This window comes from Euphorbia lathyris, chromosome 9 (assembly GCF_963576675.1).
Source record: "Euphorbia lathyris chromosome 9, ddEupLath1.1, whole genome shotgun sequence".
In the NCBI taxonomy this organism is placed as follows: domain Eukaryota; kingdom Viridiplantae; phylum Streptophyta; class Magnoliopsida; order Malpighiales; family Euphorbiaceae; genus Euphorbia; species Euphorbia lathyris.
In genome coordinates this window covers 62,766,668-62,789,935 of record NC_088918.1, presented here as the reverse complement: position 1 = coordinate 62,789,935, position 23,268 = coordinate 62,766,668, and the positions used below count along the sequence as shown (strand labels likewise).

General features: G+C 36.1%; 1 pseudogene; it reads right to left on the bottom strand.

Moving 5' to 3' along the window:
• Positions 1-12,721: 12,721 nt before the first annotated feature.
• On the bottom strand, positions 12,722-18,616 carry LOC136205680 (uncharacterized; annotated as a pseudogene).
• Between the last annotated feature and the right edge of the window lie 4,652 nt (positions 18,617-23,268).

The window sequence follows — 23,268 nt, the reverse complement described above, 5'->3', positions numbered from 1 at the left end:
GGGATTGGCACATGTAGATTGAGTCTACGTGGCGGTCAAACTCTCCTCCTACAAGATGTTCTCTATGCTCCGAATATTCGGAGAAACCTTATTTCTGTGAACTCTTTGTTAAGAATTGGATTTGCCTTTCTTTTTGCTAATAACAGTTTGCATTTAAGTTTGGATAATGAATTTTATGGTTCAGGATATGTACTGAATGGTTTGACTATTTTGGATATTGAATTATATGAATCCAATAATTTTTCTGTTACTACTTCTTCTTTTGTGGATAAAGATGTTAGTTTATGGCATGCTAGGTTAAATCACATTGGCTAAGATCGCATGAATCGTTTAGCCAAAGAGGGCTTACTAGGTAGTTTAAGAAAAGTTGAATTACCTCCATGCGAACCATGTCTTAAAGGAAAAATGCATAGAAAACCATTCGAGAAGGGTACTAGGGTAGAATTTCCTCTGCAATTAATTCATTCTGATGTCTGTGGTCCAATGAATGTGAGGGCTAGGCATGGGGCCTACTACTTCATCACCTTCATAGATGACTATACAAGGTATGGTCACATCTACTTGATGTCTCACAAGTCTGAAGGTTTGAGTTGTTTCATAAAGTTTATAAACCTTGTTGAAAATCAACTAGACAAGAAGATCAAAGTTTTGAGAACTAACCGAGGTCGAGAATATCTTTCAGATGAATTCAAAGCTTTGTGTGATGAGAAAGGGATAGAGCATCAGTTGTCTATCCCATACACTCCGCAACAAAATGGTGTTGCTGAGAGGAGAAATATAACTCTCCTTGATATGGTTCGATCTATGATGGCTGAAGCAAACTTGCCTATTTCCTATTGGGGAGATGTTTTGCTCACATCTACATATGTTCTAAACCGAGTGCCCTCCAAGACTGTCACTTCCACTCCTTATGAGCTGTGGACTGGTAGAAAACCCGATTTGAGTATGCTCAGACCTTGGGGTTGTACTGTTTTTGCCCATAATACCTCTAGCAAATTTGGGAAATTAGGCCCAAGAGGTAGAAAGTGTGTCTTTATAAGATACCCTGACATATCAAAGGGATATGTCCTAGTGGGAGAAAATAGTGAAGGCCGAGTGACAGAATTTGAATCACGAGACGTCGTCTTCTTAGAGAATGAGTTTCTTAAACTAGGAGAAGTTGACACTGATCTCACTTTGTTTGAGGAAATAGATTCAAACGGACCTCTCTATTCGAGTGGGAGGAATTTTGAGGAGCAAGGTAATGATACCGATCACTACCAGGAACAAGAACAAGGTCAAAGTTCCGAACCTCAAAACGTTTCGAATGTGACAAATCCTTATTTAAGTGGGAGTTTGATTCTTGATTCTTATGAGAATTTGGGACAAAGTCAAAGAGATAGGATTCCGGGTTATGATGAATATATGAGAGAAGTTTATCAAAACTCGGAACCGCGCCGTACTAAAAGGCAAAGAGTTGATAGTCGATGATTTGGTATCGAAGGCACAGCTCTTTTAGTAACTCCAAATGATGACGCGGAACCTAGAAATGCTAAAGAAGCTTTCACTTCTCCGGAAAAAGACAAATGGACTATAGCAATGCAAGAGGAACTAGATTCTATGAGATCCAACCATGTTTGGGAACTGGTTGATCTGCCAAAGGGTAGAAAAGCTTTTGGGAGCAGATGGGTTCTCAAAGTGAAGCGAATGGCTGACAATAGTATCGAAAGGTACAAAGCTCGCCTTGTCGCTAAAGGCTATACACAACAAGAAGGAATAGACTTCGAGGAGACATTCTCACCTGTTGTAAGGTTTACATCTATTAGACTAATCTTAGCTATTGTAGCAAGTTTAGACCTAGAGCTACATCAGATGGATGTTAAGACTGCTTTTCTCAATGGAGAATTGAGCGAAGAGATCTATATGTCACAGCCAGAGGGCTTCGTGGTAAAAGGCTCCGAGCATAAGGTCTGCAAATTAAAAAAGTTAATTTATGGCCTTAAACAGTCCTCTAGGCAATGGTACCTTCGTTTTCACAATCAAATGATTTCAAATGGCTTCAAGATGCTTGAAGAGGACCATTGTGTCTACACGAAACGGTCGGGTAGAAATTTTGTCATTTTATCTCTGTATGTAGATGACATACTGATAGCAGGAAATGACATAGAATTTGTAAACCAAATCAAAGCTTGGCTAAACTCAAGTTTTGAAATGAAAGATATGGGCGAAGCCGCATACATACTTGGGGTTAAGATTTCAAGGGATCGATCAAAGAAACTATTAGCACTGTCTCAAGAGACTTATGTTAACAAAGTCATTGATCATTTCGGTATGCGTGGAAGTAGGCCTGTAGATAGCCCGATGACTAAGGACATCACCCTAAGTACCAAAATGTGTCCAAAGAATCCAAACGAAAAGAAAAGGATGGAAAAAGTTCCATATGCAAGTGCCGTAGGTAGTATAATGTACGCCATGTTGTGTACAAGACCTGATATCTGTCATGCCGTTGGGATGGTGAGTAGATATCAGTCCAACCCAGGACTAGCACATTGGGCAGCTGTGAAGAGGATACTAAGGTACCTCAAACAGCAGATTATTCTCTATGCTATCAAGGTAAAGACCTAAATCTGAGAGGATACACAGATGCTGATTGGGCAGGAGACTTGGACGAAAGAAAGTCCACGTCAGGCTATGTGTTCTTACTAGGAAATGGCGCGATTTCCTAGAGTAGCAAGAAACAAACTTGTGTAACCCTGTCCACCATGGAAGCTAAATACATATCGTATTCATCTGCAATTCAAGAGGCTGTTTGGCTGAATCGGTTCCTAAACAACTTGAATGTAACCAATTGTCAAACCCAAGTCATAGTTAACAGTGACAGTCAATCTGCTATAGCTTTCGCTAAGGACCAAAGGTTCCACAGCAAATCAAAGCACATAGAGATTAAGTATCATTTTGTCAAGGACTTAATTGCACGCAAAGAAGTTAATGTGAAGTATATATCTACTCATGACATGGTGGCAGATCCCCTCACCAAACCAGTCAAGAGAGATGTTTATGTTAAACATATTAGATCCCAAGGATTGTTTAGGATCTAAGTATACTTCTCATTCTTCATTGTTTTATTTGTAAGACATGAATTATTAATAAAGGTTTTATGAATTTTCATCAATACATGAGTGCGAGTATTTAATTGTAAATATTTGTTGTTATGAACTCAAAATGCATGTTTAGACAGAATGTAGCTCACTCACATGAGCAGTTTCCCCCATTTCGTCAATGTGATGATAAATGAAGGATGAGGCTGTTTTTGAGCAATTTCGAGAGCTTGTTCAATGATAGAAGCCGTCTTGCTATAGACATGGAAAAGTGTTTCCATTATGGTGCAAGATAACATGTGTTACAAATACATGAAAAAGATTAACAAGTAATCTAAAAGGGCAAGTTTGCGATAACTTATAGCCTCACTACGCCAAAACCCTCTTCAGATGACGGTTAAAAATCATCGTCCCGCATGATATAAATCTGTCACAGGGCTCGCTGCCATTTGTTAAGGCATCAGACGATGGTCACGTTCTGTCATCCGTAATAGCCTCACATGACAGTGACCAAATAGTGACCTGTCATCTGACCACTAATTATATGACGGTTTATCTAATAACAATTGTCACCGAATATATGTTCTCCTGACACCATTTTTAAAAAATCTGTCAAAATATTAAGTTAAAATGGAGGTGTTATATTAATGTTATGACAGTTTTTGTTTTCTCGACTGTCATCATAACGTAATTCACATGATATAATTTGTATTAAATTCTGTCGTTGGAACGTAATTAGTATGGCAGTTTGTTATCAGTTCTGTATCGTTAGATAGAAAGTAAGATGACATTTTCTTAGAAGAATTTTGTCATTATTATTTTTTTGGTTTTTACCTCTTCCATGAACCTGTATATATAACCAAAGTAGATTGCAAATAATGTGCAAATAACCTTTATATATAACAATAAACTTGTACATATGTGAAGATCACAATACTAACCAAAGGGTTTGTTATTACAAAACTAAGATTTAACTATATAAGAAGCCTAAAAACCTAAACCTTGAATCTCATGACTTGGTATGCCCATTCTTTGCACGTTTTCTTTCATCTCTTTACTCCCTACAACATAAAATACACAAGTTAATTGAGTGATGATCTTTAAAGTATAAAGATAAATGCTTGAAATATGGCCATCAGACTTTAGCTGTTGAAGTATTCAATGAATTAACCAGCAAAGCAGTTGTCCTGTTTCAGGTAATAGTATATAAACAATAAAGGAAACCAACAGGTTCATGTGGTGAACAATTTGACAATAAAGCTTGATCACTCAACCTATTACCAGAATTTCATTTACATAAGGCCTGCTTGGTTGACCAATTTGCGGGTACAAGTCAGTTGAATTTCTTCCGAAATAGCTACAAGAAGATGTTTCTTAATACTAACCAAACACTTTTATTCTGCGGTTTTGACTCAAAAACTAAAAAGGAGCTATAAAAAGAAGAACTGAACAGACACATAGATTAATCATACAAACCCAAAACAACTGAATCAAGCTCTCATAGTTCAATTTTCACACCATCAAACAACACGAAACTAACCGAAACATTGAGATTAGAGAATTAAATACCAGCAGCTGAATGCTAATAACACGATAGAGAATCTTGGGTTGCAATTTAAATAAGAGACAAGGTATCAAAATAGGTGTATGGTTTTTGGAGAAGTATCAATTTAGGCTCCATACAAAATAGCACCAATATAGGCTTAATGTTTAAAAAAGGGTACCAATTTAGGCCTCGATAATGGAACGAGACATGTGGATGGAGAAATCATAACTTAACAGAGTAATAGGAATGACGTGTCCAATCCGTTATTGAGACCTAAATTGGTACCTTTTTTAAACGTTAAGCCTATATTGGTGCTATTTTGTACGTTGAGCCTAAATTGATACTTCCCTAAAAAACATAGGCCTATTTTGGCACCTTATCCCTTTAAACAAAGGAGGTCTTTGATTCAACCCTTGATTCGTTGATGTCTCCAACTACAATACACCATGCAAAAATAGCAAAAATTTCAAAATCTCACCCAAATTCATAGCAAATCCACTAATAGAAACTAGACCCAAATTCATTTGGGAACAAGAACAAAGGTAGAATTTATTTGGAGAACATGATATCTACCAACAAGAAATAAACTCATATGGACAAAAACGTTGACAAACACAATTTAGGATAAAATGGATCTTATGTTATTTTAAGTTTAAAAAATTATTTTGATCATTGTGCATATAAATATAAAGAAGCAAAAGGGTTGCTTCTCTTACACCATTTTTCATTTCTTGTAAAGAAACATTTCATATAATCAAACCCTCTATTAACATAGCCAAATGTGAAAGAACATTGACACAAACTGAAATCACATATCAGGATGAAACTGAAGCAATCAGCAAGCACAAATATTATGATGAACATATCTGCAACCTGTACTAGGAAACTTCAATATATGTTATGCATCTTGCTGCATCAAGTTCAATGACTGATCAAACAGAGATCGAAAAATATGGTTCGAGATCAAACAGGGATTGAAAAATAAAATTATCTCGACTAACAAACAACAAAGCCACATAATTAGTGCATTAAATACCTGGCCAGGTCTTAATTACTCTCCATAATAGTATACCTTGACAATCCTATCACTATAATCCGCAAAAAGCTTTCCTTCCCAATACACCAAACAGCTCACAACAGAACTACTTGTTATTGATCTGATCGGTCTGATATATACTTCAAAATCTGATTACATATATAGTGAGAACAAACTCTAATTTCACAACTTTAACTGTAAAATTGGGAAATAATTAGATTGGTGTGATTAAGGGGCAAAAAAGCAAAGAAGGGTATTTATACATGTACTAGTATTTATACATGTTACCCATATGATTATCATCTCCACTTTTTTCTATATATAAGACAAATATCTTCTTACAAACCAAAAAACAAACTTCTTTTGAATTTGAACTTACAGCAAAATATATATAATTCCAAACTATTCTAATTAAAGAGAGGATAATCATTTTGTCTTTGTATAGATTAGAAATGGGTGAAGTGAATTATTAAAGTTACAGAGGAAACATATTGATATATAGGTAGTCTTTGCTAGTTGTGTCTCCTTTCGACTGCATGCTTCTCTAAATAACATAACATGCTTTCATCAAAACATGTTTATTTGCTTAATTACATAGCCAAAATCTGAATTTACTGATCTTTATCAGCATTTGATAGTAACCACATAAAGCAAACATCTTTGAGCCATGGCAACACATGCCATTAGTTATGCAAATTAGAAGGATTCACCAAAAGCACATGCTAGCAAGGTCAAATTAGCAAATGCTAGAAATAGGGGAATATATCATAACGGAACATCAAAAGGGATCGTTTATTAGAGTTGAAGATGAAGGTCACAATAACCAATTATACACAAACATACATGCATACATACACATGTTTTGTTGGCCTGTCTGTTGTAGAAAAGTTCAGTTAGTCATAAAAACAAACACTTGGTGTGCATTTCAGAGTGCGAAAAGTTACCTGAAGCAGTTATCTAAAATCATCTCTGTGAAACAATTTGAAGGAATTGACAAATCACAAGACCCAAACTGCCTAGTTCAACAATAATCCAAAAACTCCTTCACAAGATCAATCACCAATTTATGCACAAAAACGCATAATAGATGACATAAATTTATTATAGCCCAAAAATTCAGATCGAACTTACCAGAACTTGAATTCAAGAAGGCCATGAAAAAATGGACAGAACTTGTTAGATCTACAAGTAAGGAGACTAATGCCATCTTGGATCTGCAGATCAGCCTGGAGAGAGAGAAAAAGACAACAAAAAGATTAAACATGTAGATATTGTAGATTATGTATAAACCCTATAGGAAATATACATAAATTAGGGCCACAACAAGACAGGTAAACCATCGATTCAAAATATAGGGAACCTTACCTCCAACTTTAAAATCGATCCTCTAAGAGCTGAAGAAAATGGAGGAATAAAGACAACATATAAAGCAAAGTAGGAAAAGGGAGACCATGGCTGCTCTAAGGCGTTGCCATCAATGCTTTGTTGAGAGGAGGAAAGAGAGAGAAACTATTTGGAGATCTTTAGTTTGAGGAAGAAAGATGTGGAGATAGAAAAAGAGGATATGAAATTAGAAATGAGAAGAGGGGGAATCGATTTTAGGTTTTGAGTTTTGAGCGCGCGTTAAAATTTTTGCTTTTTTTGCTCCCCCGCTTTTCTAAGTTTTGGTTGCCGCTTTTTTATTTTCGTACAACAATGACAGTCATTTATTCGAAGTGTCGTTTGATGCTTAAGTGACTTTTCCATCAAAATCGCGTTCTTTTGGGATGACAGCATACTATAATCGTAACGTCATCTGAGACGTGAGCGCATTTTTTATTTCGCCTTCTGATGACATAGAATTAAAATACTGTCACGAAACATATTTAGACGACACGAAAACAAATGTCTGTCATGTATCTTGTGTCATGTGAAAAGGAAAATGGCATAGTGCCTTCTGTCATAGCCAGAAGTGATCATCATAAGTGATGAACTAAAGTTAGATGTTCAGGCACATCAAGACCTATGCTTCTGTATGGTGTTAATAACATGCTCTTCTTCAGAAAAGAATTGAACACCATAACACATGACCCATACCATGTGTGCTTTAGCGACCACGAGATGGAAAAGTAGATTGATCTCACCTTTTCCTAATGTGAGACTCACGTCATGAAGATGCGCTTCTTAACTATTGTTTACCCTTATAGACCCTAGACTTATTCTAAGAAGTTTAGTCTGATGTAGCTACCTTGGAAAGGGATACCTCGAGGTTGATGAGATAATACCAACCAAAGAGACCCTGACTGGATAAGCGAATCAAATTATAATGGACAGAATAATGTTAAGAGGGAAAGACATCCATTTGAATCATATCTAAGTGTTTCTATTCTTCACCGTCCGGACACTTATGCATATGTGCATATTTGTGAAAAAATAGATGTACTGTAGAGATCCGAAGACTACAGTGGATATGATATGGAGTCTAGGATAAAAGCATACACCACCGACGATCCATGTTGAAATCTAAGATCTATATATCTCTAATGAGTACATAGTTCCAAGTTTGTTACATGAAAATCGAGCAGCTATATGTTCTAACGAGTATATAGCACTAGAGCTCTCGATAGTATGCCGGTTGCACGAACTATTTGCAAGAGTATGATAGAGACCGAGATTGAGAAAGTTTGGAATAAGTTCCATTGCGTGTGAGTGGGAGATGTTGGAATTAATTGGATATGGATCCAATTAGGCCCGCCCGAAATGGAACGGGCCCAAACCCAATAAGAATTAGGGTTAGGTGATCTATTTATTCAGTATAAATAGAAACCTAATCTATCATAATTCTAGAGAGAATTAGAAGAGAATAAGGAATTAGGTTTTAGAGATACAGTATCTCAAAAACACAGAAAATAGAATTTTTCTCTCCTGCTTCCTCCTTTTGGCCGCCGCCCCCTCTCTCTCTTTGGGATTCGTCGTCGCTTTAGTTCGTGAACCAATTGTCTTCCTCTCCCAATTCTATTGGCATGGTTGAAGGCTTGACCGGTGATACTAGATCGAGTGATTGATCCGAAATCCTTCCGCTGCAAATCAAGAACGGGATCTGCGCTACAAGAGGTAACCCGAAACCCGTTTACTTATTCGGATAAATATATATGTTGTGAATATATGCTTATCCCGACAATTATTTTGAATTCTATCAAGGCCAAAAATAGAATGGCAGTTAAAAGAAAATGGATCTTCCGCAGCATTTCACCAGTTAATTATTTAGAAGATTACTTAGACATTTGTAAAATAAAGTTTAATATTTTTGATATATTAAGAATTAAACTATTCAAATGGATAAAACAATAATATTAATATCAGTTATGATTTTTACGTAAAGAGCCCCAAAAAAAAACCCATGTTGCATTCAGTGTAAAGAATTAAGAATTACTACACTATCTAGAGGTTTGAGAAATATTTGAATTGATTAACATGTAAATTACAGTAATAGCTTTCGCAACTTTGGTATTCAATTTAGAAAAAAAAAGATTAGTTTTGTTGGGATAAGCATATATTCACAACATATATATTTATCCGAATAAGTAAACGGGTTTACGGGTTACCTCTTGTAGCACGGATCCCGTTCTTGATTTGCAGTGGAAGGATTTGGATCAATCACTCGATCTAGTATCACCGGTCAAGCCTTCAACCACGCCAATAGAATTGGGAGAGGAAAACAATTGTTTCACGAACTAAAGCGACGATGAATCCCAAAGAGAGAGAGGGGGCGGCGGCCAAAAGAGGAGAGAAAAATTCTCTTTTCTGTGTTTTTGAGATATTGTATCTCTAAAACCTAATTCCTTATTCTCTTCTAATTCTCTCTAGAATTATGATAGATTAGGGTTTCTATTTATACTGAATAAATAGATCACCTAACCCTAATTCTTATTGGGTTTGGACCCGTTCCATTTCGGGCGGGCCTAATTGGATCCATATCCAATTAATTCCAACATCTCCCACTCGCACGCAAAGGAACTTATTCCAAACTTTCTCAATCTCGGTCTCTATCATACTCTTGCAAATAGTTCGTGCGACCAGCATACTATCGAGAGCTCTAGTGCTATATACTCGTTAGAACATATAGCTGCTCGATTTTCATGTAACAAACTTGGAACTATGTACTTGTTAGAGATATATAGATCTTAGATTTGAGCACGGATCGTCGGTGGTGTATGCTTTTATCCTAGACTCCATATCATATCCACTGTAGTCTTCGGATCTCTACAGTACATCTATTTTTCACAAATATGCACATATGCATAAGTGTCCGGATGGTGAAGAATAGAAACACTTAGATATGATTCAAATGGATGTCTTTCCCTCTTAACATTATTCTGTCCATTATAATTTGATTCGCTTATCCAGTCAGGGTCTCTTTGGTTGGTATTATCTCATCAACCTCGAGGTATCCCTTTCCAAGGTAGCTACATCAGACTAAACTTCTTAGAATAAGTCTAGGGTCTATAAGGATAAACAATATTCAAGAAGCGCATCTTCATGACGTGAGTCTCACATTAGGAAAAGGCGAGATCAATCTACTTTTCCATCTCGTGGTCGCTAAAGCACATATGGTATGGGTCATGTGTTATGGTGTTCAATTCTTTTCTGAAGAAGAGCATGTTATTAACACCATACAGAAGCATAGGTCTAGATGTACCTGAACATCTAACTTTAGTTCATCACTTATGATGGTCACTTCTGGCTATGACAGAAGGCTATAAGTTATTGCAAACTTGCCCTTTTAGATTACTTGTTAATCTTTTTCATGTATTTGTAACACACGTTATCTTGCACCGTAATGGGAACACTTTTCCATGTCTATAGCAAGACGGCTTCTATCATTGAACAAGCTCTCGAAATTGCTCAAAGACAGCCTCATCCTTCATTTATCATCACATTGACGAAATTGGGGAAACTGCTCATATGAGTGAGCTACATTATGTCTAAACATGCATTTTGAGTTCATAACAGCAAATATTTACAATTAAATACTCGCACTCGTGTATTGATGAAAATTCATAAAACCTTTATTAATAATTCATGTCTTACAAATAAAACAATGAAGAATGAGAAGTATACTTAGATCCTAAACAATCCTTGGGATCTAACATGTTTAACATAAACATCTCTCTTGACTGGTTTGGTGAGGGGATCTGCCACCATGTCATGAGTAGATATACTTCTGTAGACACCGAGTCGGAGGACCTGTGACGAAAACCCATAACAAGACAGTTGAAACGGTTGATTCCGATAATTTAAAACAAAAATCACGAAAGGGTCCGTAAGGATTGCGTATCATCAGGTGGACGGCCCGCGAGTGCTCAACGGCGTTGGGCGAGCGCCTAGCGGCAGCCGGCGGGCGCCCAGCAGCGCAGGGTGCACGCCCCGCGGCAGCTGGGCGCGCACGCCCAACTCACGTTGGGCGGGCGCCCAACGACATCGGGCGAACGCCCAACAAAGCTCGTTGGGCGGACGTCCAACGACGTTCGGCGGACCCCCCAACAAGGGTTGGGCGAACGCCCAACTTTCGTTGGGCGAACGCCCAACGTAAGTTGGGCGATCCCCCAACTTAAGTTGGGCGTTCGCCCAACCCACTTTGGGCGACGCCCAACTTTAGCCGGGCGTCGCCCAAAGTTTCGGGATCCGTGCCTATAAAAAGGCACGGATCCCCATGCATTTAGAAGGGAGGAAAATTTTTTTAGAGTGAGAGAAAGTCTATTTTTTGGAGAAAATATTTTTTTCCCAAAAAAATTCAAATCTTTCCCAAGTTGAATATTTTACAAAAAAGGCAAAAACACCGAAAAAGATAAATTCGTGGAATCAACCGACTTCAGCTGTCAATACCGATCTTGAGGTATTATCCGAGGACTAGACTCGTTTTATTTATTTCGTTTATTTATTTATTTATTTCATTTGTTTATTTATTTAGGTGATAGTTTTATTTATTTAGTTAGTCATTTATTTATCACGTTTTATTTAACTTTCCGTATTTATTTAATTTTTGTCTCGTATTAAATAAATGTTTGGTTTTGTTTTGAAATAAAAACCTCGTTTTAACATCCCAATACGAACCGTGATCCGATTCAAAGGTAGTTCGGGATTAGAAGCATTGTAATTATAAGTTTTGAAAATATTTCTAAATAACGTTTTAAAATAAAACATCGTTTTAGGAATCTCCGTTATAGACTATGATCCAATTTGGGTAGTTCGGAGATCCAAAATGATAGAATAGATATAATCTAAAGTGTTTGAATAAATCTGAAAGTTGTGGACTGTTTCTGTAATTCTCCTTTTTCTGTCTGTAAAAGCAGTTTACCGACGGATTTTCCGTCGGTAAATTTGCTCGAACTTTAAAAAGCCCATTTTTGAACCTTTTTCTTACCTTTTTGACATTTGTTCTTACATGTGTATATATATAACTATGTAAAATATTTGGTAAATGTATTTTTTATTTATATAACTATTAGCTACACATTATATATCCAGTTATTTTATGTTAAAAACTTAATTCATATTTAAAATATTTGGTAAATGTATTTTTGATTTATATAACTATTAGCTACACATTATATATCCACTTATTTTATGTTAAAAACTTAATTCATATTGATTTGGTTTTGTAAATTATATATAGATATATATCACTAGTACAGAAATGTTTACTTGTGTCGCACTTTTGTGCGACACAACAGGGGTGTGACACAAGAACTTTGCATCGCTCTTGAGAGCGACACAAGCTACTCATCTGTTGTGTCGCACTTGTCACACGCGCGATACAATAGAGCATAACTCTTGTGACGCGCTTCTAGAGTGCGCGACACAACATATGATAATTCTTGTGACGCGCTCCAAGGGTGCGCGACACAAGCTCCCTGATTAATCTGATACACTTTGTATCGCTCATTCCTCACGCGCGACGCAAAATATTGATATTTTAAAAAAAAATTACAAAAATATATATTAAACAATTGCCAATTTATTTTTAGAAACTCATATATATATATATATTGCAAGCAGTACAAAAATTAAAAATCCAAAAGATGTTCTAAAAACATTATATAACAACACAAAATAATCAATCATTATGTACGTAAGTAAACAATAACGGTGAGATAGACAATCACCTAAACTAAAATTGAATTTTTGGGAGATCCAAGAAAAACATTCAGGGCTAATTAAATAAAACTGAAACAACAAGAAGATGAATAATTCAGAACACAATTGAGAAAGAGCAAGCATGAAAGAGCAAGCATGAAATAAACAGATGACAATAAACGCAAATAAATACACACCTAAACCCAGAAATACCCAGAAATACCTCCGCCTTCAACGAACACCATTATCAATTGATAATCATGCCAGCTTCTAAGGATATGTCAATTGATAATATTTTACTTAATGTGGTTCTTACATTATCAAGTACTGCTCCTGCATCTAAAAAACGTAATTTACCAAGTACTGCTCCTACATTATCAATGAAGGAGCAGTACTTTGATACGTCAATAGATTACGTAATTTACCATTATCAATTACTGCTCCTGCATCAATTGATAATATTTTACTTATTTGAAAAAAACGTAATGTAGGAGCAGTACTTGATACGTCAATAGATTACGTATTTTACAATTATCAATTGATAATCAGGCCAGCTTCTAAGGATACAATTATATTCTGGAATATAATTTTTCTTAGCGGAGTTCCCCAAATGCTTCTGTTGTACACATAGTCTCGATCCCGCCTTTGTTAAATTAAAAAACAAAAATAATATCAATCGAATACAAGCAATTTGCACAAGAGTTGACGTTTAGGAGCATCTAGTACTACAATTTAGATTTACCTCCCAAGAGTTCATCCAAGGCTTGGCTTCCTGTCATGATACGAATAACGGACTTCCTCTATCACAATAAACAAGAATCAGACCTTTTAGCTACTTTTAACAGGTTTGAAAACTAGCATTACTTTCTCTTGTTACGTATGAGAACTTGACTCGTTGCATCGAATATTATCTCTCCTCGAATTAAAAAGAGCAGAGAGAGTGTACAACTTACTTTGATAAGAGCATCACTTCCTCTTATATAACCAAAATTCTGAGAAAGAAAAAGAGACATACGTAGTAGTTAGAGAATATAAAGTGAAGAGATAAGTCCTAACTATGGAAATCTAGTACTAGTATCGTATAAATTTAGCACAGAAGCCTAGATTCAATTATCAGCATTTTGAGCACTAACCACAAGCTTTTCAGCAGCTTCGTATATCTTATCAAATTTAGCCTCGGATAATCCTTTGATCCATATCAAATTCTGATAATAAAATGGAGACAACAGCAATCAGAGATGAAATCAACACTTGCAGAATTTCAACAATTTGAAAATCATCATACCTTTTTTGTGTGCATCATCAAGCCATTGCAGGTATAGATCCTTGCATCTTGAAGCTTTTTTACGTCTCCAACATTGATTCCTTGTGAGATGACTGCAAAATTTACCAGATCTTAATACCGAAACATCAATAACATAGATAAACCTCAACGGCATTGATTTGGCATCTTCCACTTGTCAATGGCTTCAAACAAGTCCTCTTCGTCATCGATATCTTCTCGCTCCACAAGCTGTAGCTGACCTTGCTCTTCGGCTCTGAAACACAATCCAAAATACAGATATTAATACCCAGCAATTTCCTCGAAAACAACGAACTCGAAATCATAGACTGCACTAACACGAAAGCGAACGAACACCATTTCATCGATGGAGGCTTTTGATATGCATTACAAAGTCTCGGGCTGGCTTGTAAATTTGGTTGCATCAAAACCTGTTGAGCAATAACAGGGGGCATCTTATATTAGTCTTAAAAACCTCAGTCTTTGTCGCATTAATGCGAACCAGCAAGCGCTGAACCAAAATTTACAGTTAGAAGCAACTGTAATGAATTTAAAAGAGCTCTCAAAATGTACAGAAAACAAAATACTAAAAGGTTCTAGCATAATAGCCATACAAATTATAAAAAATAGTAGTCACACAGCTAAGGTCATGGCATTTGCAATTGTAGTTATCAACTGCATACAATTTGACTTTTGAGCTCATCATATAAAAATATTAGAACAAAGAAGCTAGTTTATCCCATTTAACTCAAGTCTACAGCATTCTTTGGAAAAATCAATGAGTAAAGACTCAATATGCTATAAAGTGAAATTACAACCAAGTTAGATTTGTTTTTCTTATGTGTATCATCAAATTTGTTTTTCTTTTATTCAAGTTAAATATAAATTTATATAACGTCTACCCACCTTCATGTATAAAAGAAATTCATATTTTGAAGTAATATATATTAATTGTTTTCATCTACAACAGATTCAACAGCTTGAATTGTTTCTTCATTCTTTGCTATGGAGTTTTTTTTTTGGCAATGCTGCTTCTTTGTCTCCTCTATATCATCTCTAACCTCTGGAACCTATATATCCATAAAAGATACCACACTTTCTACGTCCTAGACTATGAGTGCTACAAAGCCACACAAGATAGAACACTCGACACGTAATCCTACACGAAAATCGTCATGCTATAAATTTAGGCATTATTAACTTTAGTATAACAGTCCACCTTCTTATTGCCAAAAACAGGAAACTCAGTTCCTAGAGCAGAAAGCAGGATTGAAAACAAGCCATTAGGTGAAATACACAAATCAAAACACCACTCAATCATAAACAGGAGCAACAATTAACCAGATTTACACCCGCAATCCGACTGACCTGACATGATTAACACAATTATCATTTTCCTTGCATGTATATCATATATAACCCTACGAAACATATAGATAACATAACACCATAACCCGAATTGATACCCCTAATCATCAACAAATGACTTAACCTAGTAAACCACCATACATTAAGAATCCAGAAATCATCTCCCACTAACTCAAAATTGAAATAACGGTAACAACTCAAATATCTAATACTAAAACCACATAGAGAATAATCATAAAAAAGAAGCAACAGAAATAGATTGAGAAAACGCCAATCTAACACTTCATCATTTCATCAATCATACAAAAAAAAATGAGAAACGAAATGGGTCAATGATCTCTTCCATTTCAATTAGCCCTTTGTGCATCAAGAAATTAAAAACCCATAATCAGGGACTAATCATACGAAAACCCCAAATCCAATTTTTGTTCAATTTCATGCTGAAACAATAAATATGAACATTACCCACAATAAATAGTGATGTTCATTTCACAGAATATGTATCAAGGAACCGTCAAACTAGAGTTGTTTGAAGCAACAACAGTAATGAAAACCAGCAAAACTTCATGGTCATTCCCATAATGATTTGAATAACCTAAGTTTACAGGAAACCAAACTTGAAAAATAGTAGGCTCATCTAATACATGTCTTTTACTCGATGGACCCAACGAGAAATCATAAAGAGAAAAGATACTAACAATCAATTTACCGGCTCACATAATTTGCAGCAATATTGTCTCAACAAGGCAACCACGCCAAAGCACACATAATTAAGAACATATCCCCTAATTCCCACCGCGAAGACAAAACCCTATATCCTGCCTTGAAAATTTCATCCTTATATTGCCTATGCAGCCAGAAGAAAAAAATATGTTAAAACTCAAAAACCATAAAATTCATTAAAATAGTTGAAGGGAAGGGTCACTCCACATACCTTCTGAATCAAGTGGTGGAGCTTTTAAAAAAAATCTAGTGCCCTCTGATACAGTCCCTGACAAAGATACAATAGGATTCCAAAACAGTGACAATTTGTACCAACTACAATGCTCCATAACTAAGGTGCGCTTATAGGTATGCGACAGTATATTTGATAATCTGAGTCGATAAATGAACATCCCAATTTAAGAGTGCTATGTTTTCATTTTCGTGTCAAGAAATTTACATAAATCAAAATTCATTTTGAAACTCATAGCATTCAAGTCTGGGCAATTTGACCTTTGTTCCAATTTCATCTTTCAAAAATTATGATTTTTGTAGGACAATATTCTTATAAAGTCAAATTGCCTTGTCCAATTCTAGCACACTAGTTCTACAATCCAAGATATATTTCATCTTTAATTTGTAAAACCCAATAGCTAGTGAATGAAGGAAAATGTATTAAGAGTTCAGTATGACCAAAATTTTTATATAAGTCGTGTAGAAGTACAAACCTCCTGTATCAAAAGGGAACTTGAGTGCTCTTGTACCGCTTTATGCCGAAACATCAGAGCCAAGCAAGTTAAAACTACACCAACATTGGGATGATGAGAGCCTATATCGAATGAGACACCATAGAATTGATTGATATATTACCCAAAAATCTACTCTAGATTTTTCCATATTACTTGAAATTACAAAGAAAACTTCAAAGTAACCCACCAAAAAGTTGCTCTACTTTATTCAATGCCTTCGTCAATGTTTCCTCTGCATCATTAAATTTCCTGAAATAAATCTTATTAACATGAAAATGGAATCAGACAAAGCAATTAGCAGAAATGACCAATAAAAGATAAACCAATCTAAGCTCACCCCATATGAGCCTCAAGCTGCCCAAGGCACAGATGGATGCAAGCAGAACTTCATATGAAGACATGTTACAAGCTGATAAGGAATGCATGTCAGTGAAGTCTTTCTTTTCAGGTACTTCATTGATAACTTTCTAGTAGAAATCCTTCGCCAATGATAAGTTACCAGTGGCATGCAAGAACTCTCCAAATGACAAAGCAGCATTTCCAATCACAACATCAGCATATGGTAAAATACAATGCTCTAAAAGGATTTAGGATTATATGAGATACTTACCAACACAATCCTCACTGTCCTTAAATCCTTGGAATAATGACACAGCTGCACGAAAGTAGCAAGTTCAGTAATTACACAAGTGAAAATATAGCCGAAAATGTTTTTAAGTCTACCTGATTCAATATTGCCCCAAAGAAGCTCAACTAGCCCTTTAACTGCTTTAGCACGAGCATTGACAAATGCATCTGCATCTTCATCATTTCCCCAACGTTCTAAGCATTTATCTGCTAGTACTGATGAAGAATCATCCTATATAGGGAGAATAATCTAAGTCTCAATGCAATTTTACTTTTACTTTTTTTAATCTAGATAGAAAATGAGAACTACAGAGCTTGAGGCAACTTACATTGCCCAAAGCTAAATTGAGTCCCACGAGAGCTTCCATGGCAGCAACTGCAACATAAACCATGTTTCTAGTCATAACATGCTACGATGAAATCAAGAATTTTGTAGGTGAAAGAGGTAGTTTCCTTACCTTAACACCCAGAGAAGATTGTTCCAAGTCCAAAATTGTTTGCAGCTTCTCCATTGCTTCATCATAACTCTCTCTACATAATGTCAGTTTAAGAACAGAATAGCTTTCATGATAGACTAGAATTAAACTGACCCCAAAATAGAAACACATTTTAAAACGAGGGGAAGAAAGGGAAAACCTTGCAAATAATAAGTTAGACATAGCGAGTAGGGTCATCCCCTTGGAATTCTGGGTCACGATACCTAGGCCCTCGGTCGACTCAGAAGAAAGACATTGCTCCAGTACCAGCATAGCTTGCCCATAAGATTCATCTACTCATAAAGTTGCAGAAAACCAATTCAAAAACGAAATTGATGTAAACCGTATCCCAAAATTAAAATGAAAAGAAATAATAAAGAAAACCTGATTTCTGAGATTTGGCAAGAGAGAGAGCGTAATCGATCATCTGAAGAGCAACTGGGCTTGCATTTGGACCGTTGAATCGGTCGTTAAAGAATCTCAAGGGTGGAGTTAAGAGGAAGGGTTTATTGGTTCTAGCAACGATGACCGTAGTTCTCAATAACTTCGCAGCGGAGAAGAGGCGGTGAAGAGAGGGTGAAGATAGAAGAGGCGCGATGGAAGAGGCGTGAAGAGAAATCCCTAATATTGATCGGTGGCTTTACCCTTCTTCTTAGGTAAATGATTTATGAGTCCTTTTTTTTTACCTAATGCATATTTAGTTCCTTTATTTTTAAAAATACATTATAAAATCCCTATTTTTTATCAATATTAATCATTCAGTCATTTTGTCTAGTTTTTAACCGAACATATTTTAGCTTTCACGACAGCTATAGTAGATACAAAATGGTCATGTTCCTCTGTTATTTTCTGTATGTCTGTTTATGCCAAATATGACGATTAAAAACTAAAAGAATAGAATGACTAAGAGATTAATATTAATTAAATATAGAGGGACTAAACAGTGTGTTAGGTAAAAAGAAAGAAACTAATAAATTATCCACCCTTCTTCTTTCATGGGTTTACATTTTTTTAATTTCATATAATTTTAATAAATTGTAACAATTTGTTAATCTATCAGTAATTTTTTAAAATTTTATTTTTTTATATTTAGAAAATTACGATTAATATCAGTATTATACCAATTATTAATTAATAGTTTTATACTAATTAATAATAGTTATAGCATTATTTTTTAATATATTATTATAATTAATTAAATAGTTCGTATTAGTTGTGTCGCACTTTTAAAAAAGAGCGACACAAAGATAACACAGTGCTTGTGTCGCTTTTATAAAGGCGTGTCACAAAGATAAAACTTCTTGTGTCGTTTTAATAAAAGCGCGTCACAAGCTTACTCTTGTGTCGCACTAAAAGACAGGCGATACAAGAAGTAACTCATTTGTGACGCACGCTCTTCAAGCGTGACACAAGTGATGACACAGAATACTTAGTTGTATCGCGTTTAAAGAACGCGCGACACTAGTTGCTCTGTTGTGTCGCATTCTCTTCAGGCGCGACACAAGAGGTGCGACACAAGTGAGCATTTCTGTACTAGTGTATGTATAGTTTTTTTTGACTTTTAGGATGATTAATTGATTTTTGCGTTATTATGTAAATATTATTTTTGAACTAAAAGTTGTTTTCTATATTTATGAACTATGTTCATCATTTTATATGTTTTAATTGGAATGAAAGTGTATTATATCCAATATTATTTTCATTACACCTTCTACTTATTAATATGTATTATTTTCTCAATTTTGTTTTAATGAGTATCATTACTACCCTTTTTTTTGTATATATATGTATATCTATGTATATTCACTCTATTTTCACACTTATATATATATATATATATATATATATATATTCTTTCAAATGTATTTGGTTGGGTGAATTTGAGATTAGATTGTTGATTATTGTGATTATGTTCAAATGAAGGATAATTGAGTGAAAAAAGGAAAATAAAAGATAAAAAAGAGATTTCAAGTTGTTTGTTTAAATTAAAGCTTTTCTAGATATTCTTCAAGTGTAAATAAAAGATTTTTGTCATTTTAAACCGTTTCCAAAATATCATGTGTTGAAACCTTAATTCGTTCCAACGGCGGATTAAGCGAATCTTGTAAATAAAACCCTTTTCATTATAAATAATCGAGTTTTGAATCGTTTTCCTAATTAAACAGTTTTGTACAAAAATAAATGGATTTGTATGTTTAATCACGCTTTTTGTTAAAACTTCTTATATCACGTTTTCAAACGCTCGAGTCGTTCCAACGGCAATTCGAGTCGATGTCATGTAAATTAACGGGGTTTTGAAACGTACCTAAATCGTTCCAACGGCGATTAAGGTACGAACCATGTAAATAAATTCGTTTTCGGGGAATGAGATTAGCTTAGAGTTAGTGTATAGTCTAAAGCATAAAATCACACTGTGAATAAATCAATTCTTTCTTCTCCCCCTCTCTCTCTCCTGTATACTTCAAAATTATGCAAAATGGGTGATTCTTTACTAAAATGGCTTTCAAATAACATGCTCAAAACGGTTTTCAAAGTGAGAAAGAAAAGGTTTCAAATGAATTATAAACTTAAAGAAATATGCGATTTGTCCGTTATCGCCTAACACGCTAAGTAGGAGGCCGGTGGTTCATAACCGGGCGATGTCGGGGTGCCTAGTAGCCTTTCTTCGGAAAGGAGCTAGCCTTCTCAGCTCGTACCTAAGTTTCCCGAACCCACACCGGTCTCCCGCAAGGGATCGGTGTTCATTTTCCCATTCGTGGATGGCGACTCTTCCATACTCCGAGCTCCGGCCCTGCCGAGCAGCTTGATTCCGCGATTGTTTGCTTTCGGCGCCAATCATAGCATATGTCGTCAACGGTGTCCACCCCCTGGTCCGCCCGGGCGAGGCCGCGGCACCTACAACTTCACATTAACTTCTTTGCGTGCAATTAAGTCCCTGACAAAATGATACTTAAACTCTATGTGCTTTGATTTGTTGTGGAACCTCTGGTCCTTAGCGAAAGCTATAGCAGATTGACTGTCACTGTTAACTATGACTTGGGTTTGACAATTGGTAACATTCAAGTTGTTTAGAAACCGATTCAGCTAAACAGCCTATTGAACTGCTGATGAATGCGATACGTATTTAGCTTCCATGGTGGACAGGGTTACACAAGTTTGTTTCTTGCTACTCCAGGAAATCGCGCCATTTCCTAGCAAGAACACATAGCCTGACGTGGACTTTCTTTCATCTAAGTCTCCTGCCCAATCAGCATCCGTGTATCCTCTCAGATTTAGGTCTTTACCTTGATAGCATAGAGAATAATCTGTTGTTTGAGGTACCTCGGTATCCTCTTCACAGCTGCCCAATGTGCTAGTCCTGGGTTGGACTAATATCTACTCACCATCCCAACGGCATGACAGATATCAGGTCTTGTACACAACATGGCGTACATTAGACTACCTACGGCACTTGCATATGGAACTTTTTCCATCCTTTTCTTTTCGTTTGGATTCTTTGGACACATTTTGGTACTTAGGGTGATGTCCTTAGTCATCGGGCTATCTACAGGCCTACTTCCACGCATACCGAAATGATCAATGACTTTGTTAACATAAGTCTCTTGAGACAGTGCTAATAGTTTCTTTGATCGATCCCTTGAAATCTTAACCCCAAGTATGTATGCGGCTTCGCCCATATCTTTCATTTCAAAACTTGAGTTTAGCCAAGCTTTGATTTGGTTTACAAATTCTATGTCATTTCCTGCTATCAGTATGTCATCTACATATAGAGATAAAATGACAAAATTTCTACCCGACCGTTTCGTGTAGACACAATGGTCCTCTTCAAGCATCTTGAAGCCATTCGAAATCATTTGATTGTGAAAACGAAGGTACCATTGCCTAGAGGACTGTTTAAGGCCATAAATTGACTTTTTCAATTTGCAGACCTTATGCTCAGAGCCTTTTACCACGAAGCCCTCTGGCTGTGACATATAGATCTCTTCGCTCAATTCTCCATTGAGAAAAGCAGTCTTAACATCCATCTGATGTAGCTCTAGGTCTAAACTTGCTACAACAGCTAAGATTAGTCTAATAGATGTAAACCTTACAACAGGTGAGAATGTCTCCTCGAAGTCTATTCCTTCCTGTTGTGTATAGCCTTTAGCGACAAGGCGAGCTTTGTACCTTTCGATACTATTGTCAGCCCTTCGCTTCACTTTGAGAACCCATTTGCTCCCAACAGCTTTTCTACCCTTTGGCAGATCAACCAGATCCCAAACATGGTTGGATCTCATAAAATCTAGTTCCTCTTGCATTGCTATAGTCAATTTGTCTTTTTCCGGAGAAGTGAAAGCTTCTTTAGCATTTCTAGGTTCCACGTCATCATTTGGAGTTACTAAAAGAGTTGTGCCTTTGATACCAAATCGTCGACTATCAACTCTTTGCCTTTTAGTACGGCGCGGTTCCGAGTTTTCATAAACTTCTCTCATGTATTCATCATAACCCGGAATTCTATCTCTTAGAATTTGTCCCAAATTCTCACAAGAATCAGGAATCAAACTCCCACTTAAATAAGGATATGTCAATTCGAAACGTTTTGAGGTTCGGAACTTTGACCTTGTTCTTGTTCCTGGTAGTGATCGGTATTATTACATTGATCCTCAAAATTCCTCCCACTCGAATGGAGAGGTCCGTTTGAATCTATTTCCTCAAACAGAGTGAGATCAGTGTCAACTTCTCCTATCTTAGGAAAATCATTCTCTAAGAAGACGACGTCTCGTGATTCAAATTCTTTCACTCGGCCTTCACTATTTTCTCCCACTATGATATATCCCTTTGATACGACAGGGTATCTTATAAAGACACACTTTCTACCTCTTGGACCTAATTTCCCAAATTTGCTAGAGGTATCATGGGCAAAAACAGTACAACCCCAAGGTCTGAGCATACTCAAATCGGGTTTTCTACCAGTCCACAGCTCATAAGGAGGGGAAGTGACAGTCTTGGAGGGCACTCGGTTTAGAACATATGTAACTGTTAGCAAAGCATCTCCCCAATAGAAAATAGGCAAGTTTGCTTCAGCCATCATAGATCGAACCATATCAAGGAGAGTTCTATTTCTCCTCTCGGCAACACCATTTTGCTGCGGAGTGTATGGGATAGACAGCTGATGCTCTATCCTTTTCTCATCACATAAAGCTTTGAATTCATCTGAAAGATATTCTCGACCTCGGTCAGTTCTCAAAACTTTGATCTTCTTATCTAGTTGATTTTCAACAAGGTTCATAAACTTTCTGAAACAACTCA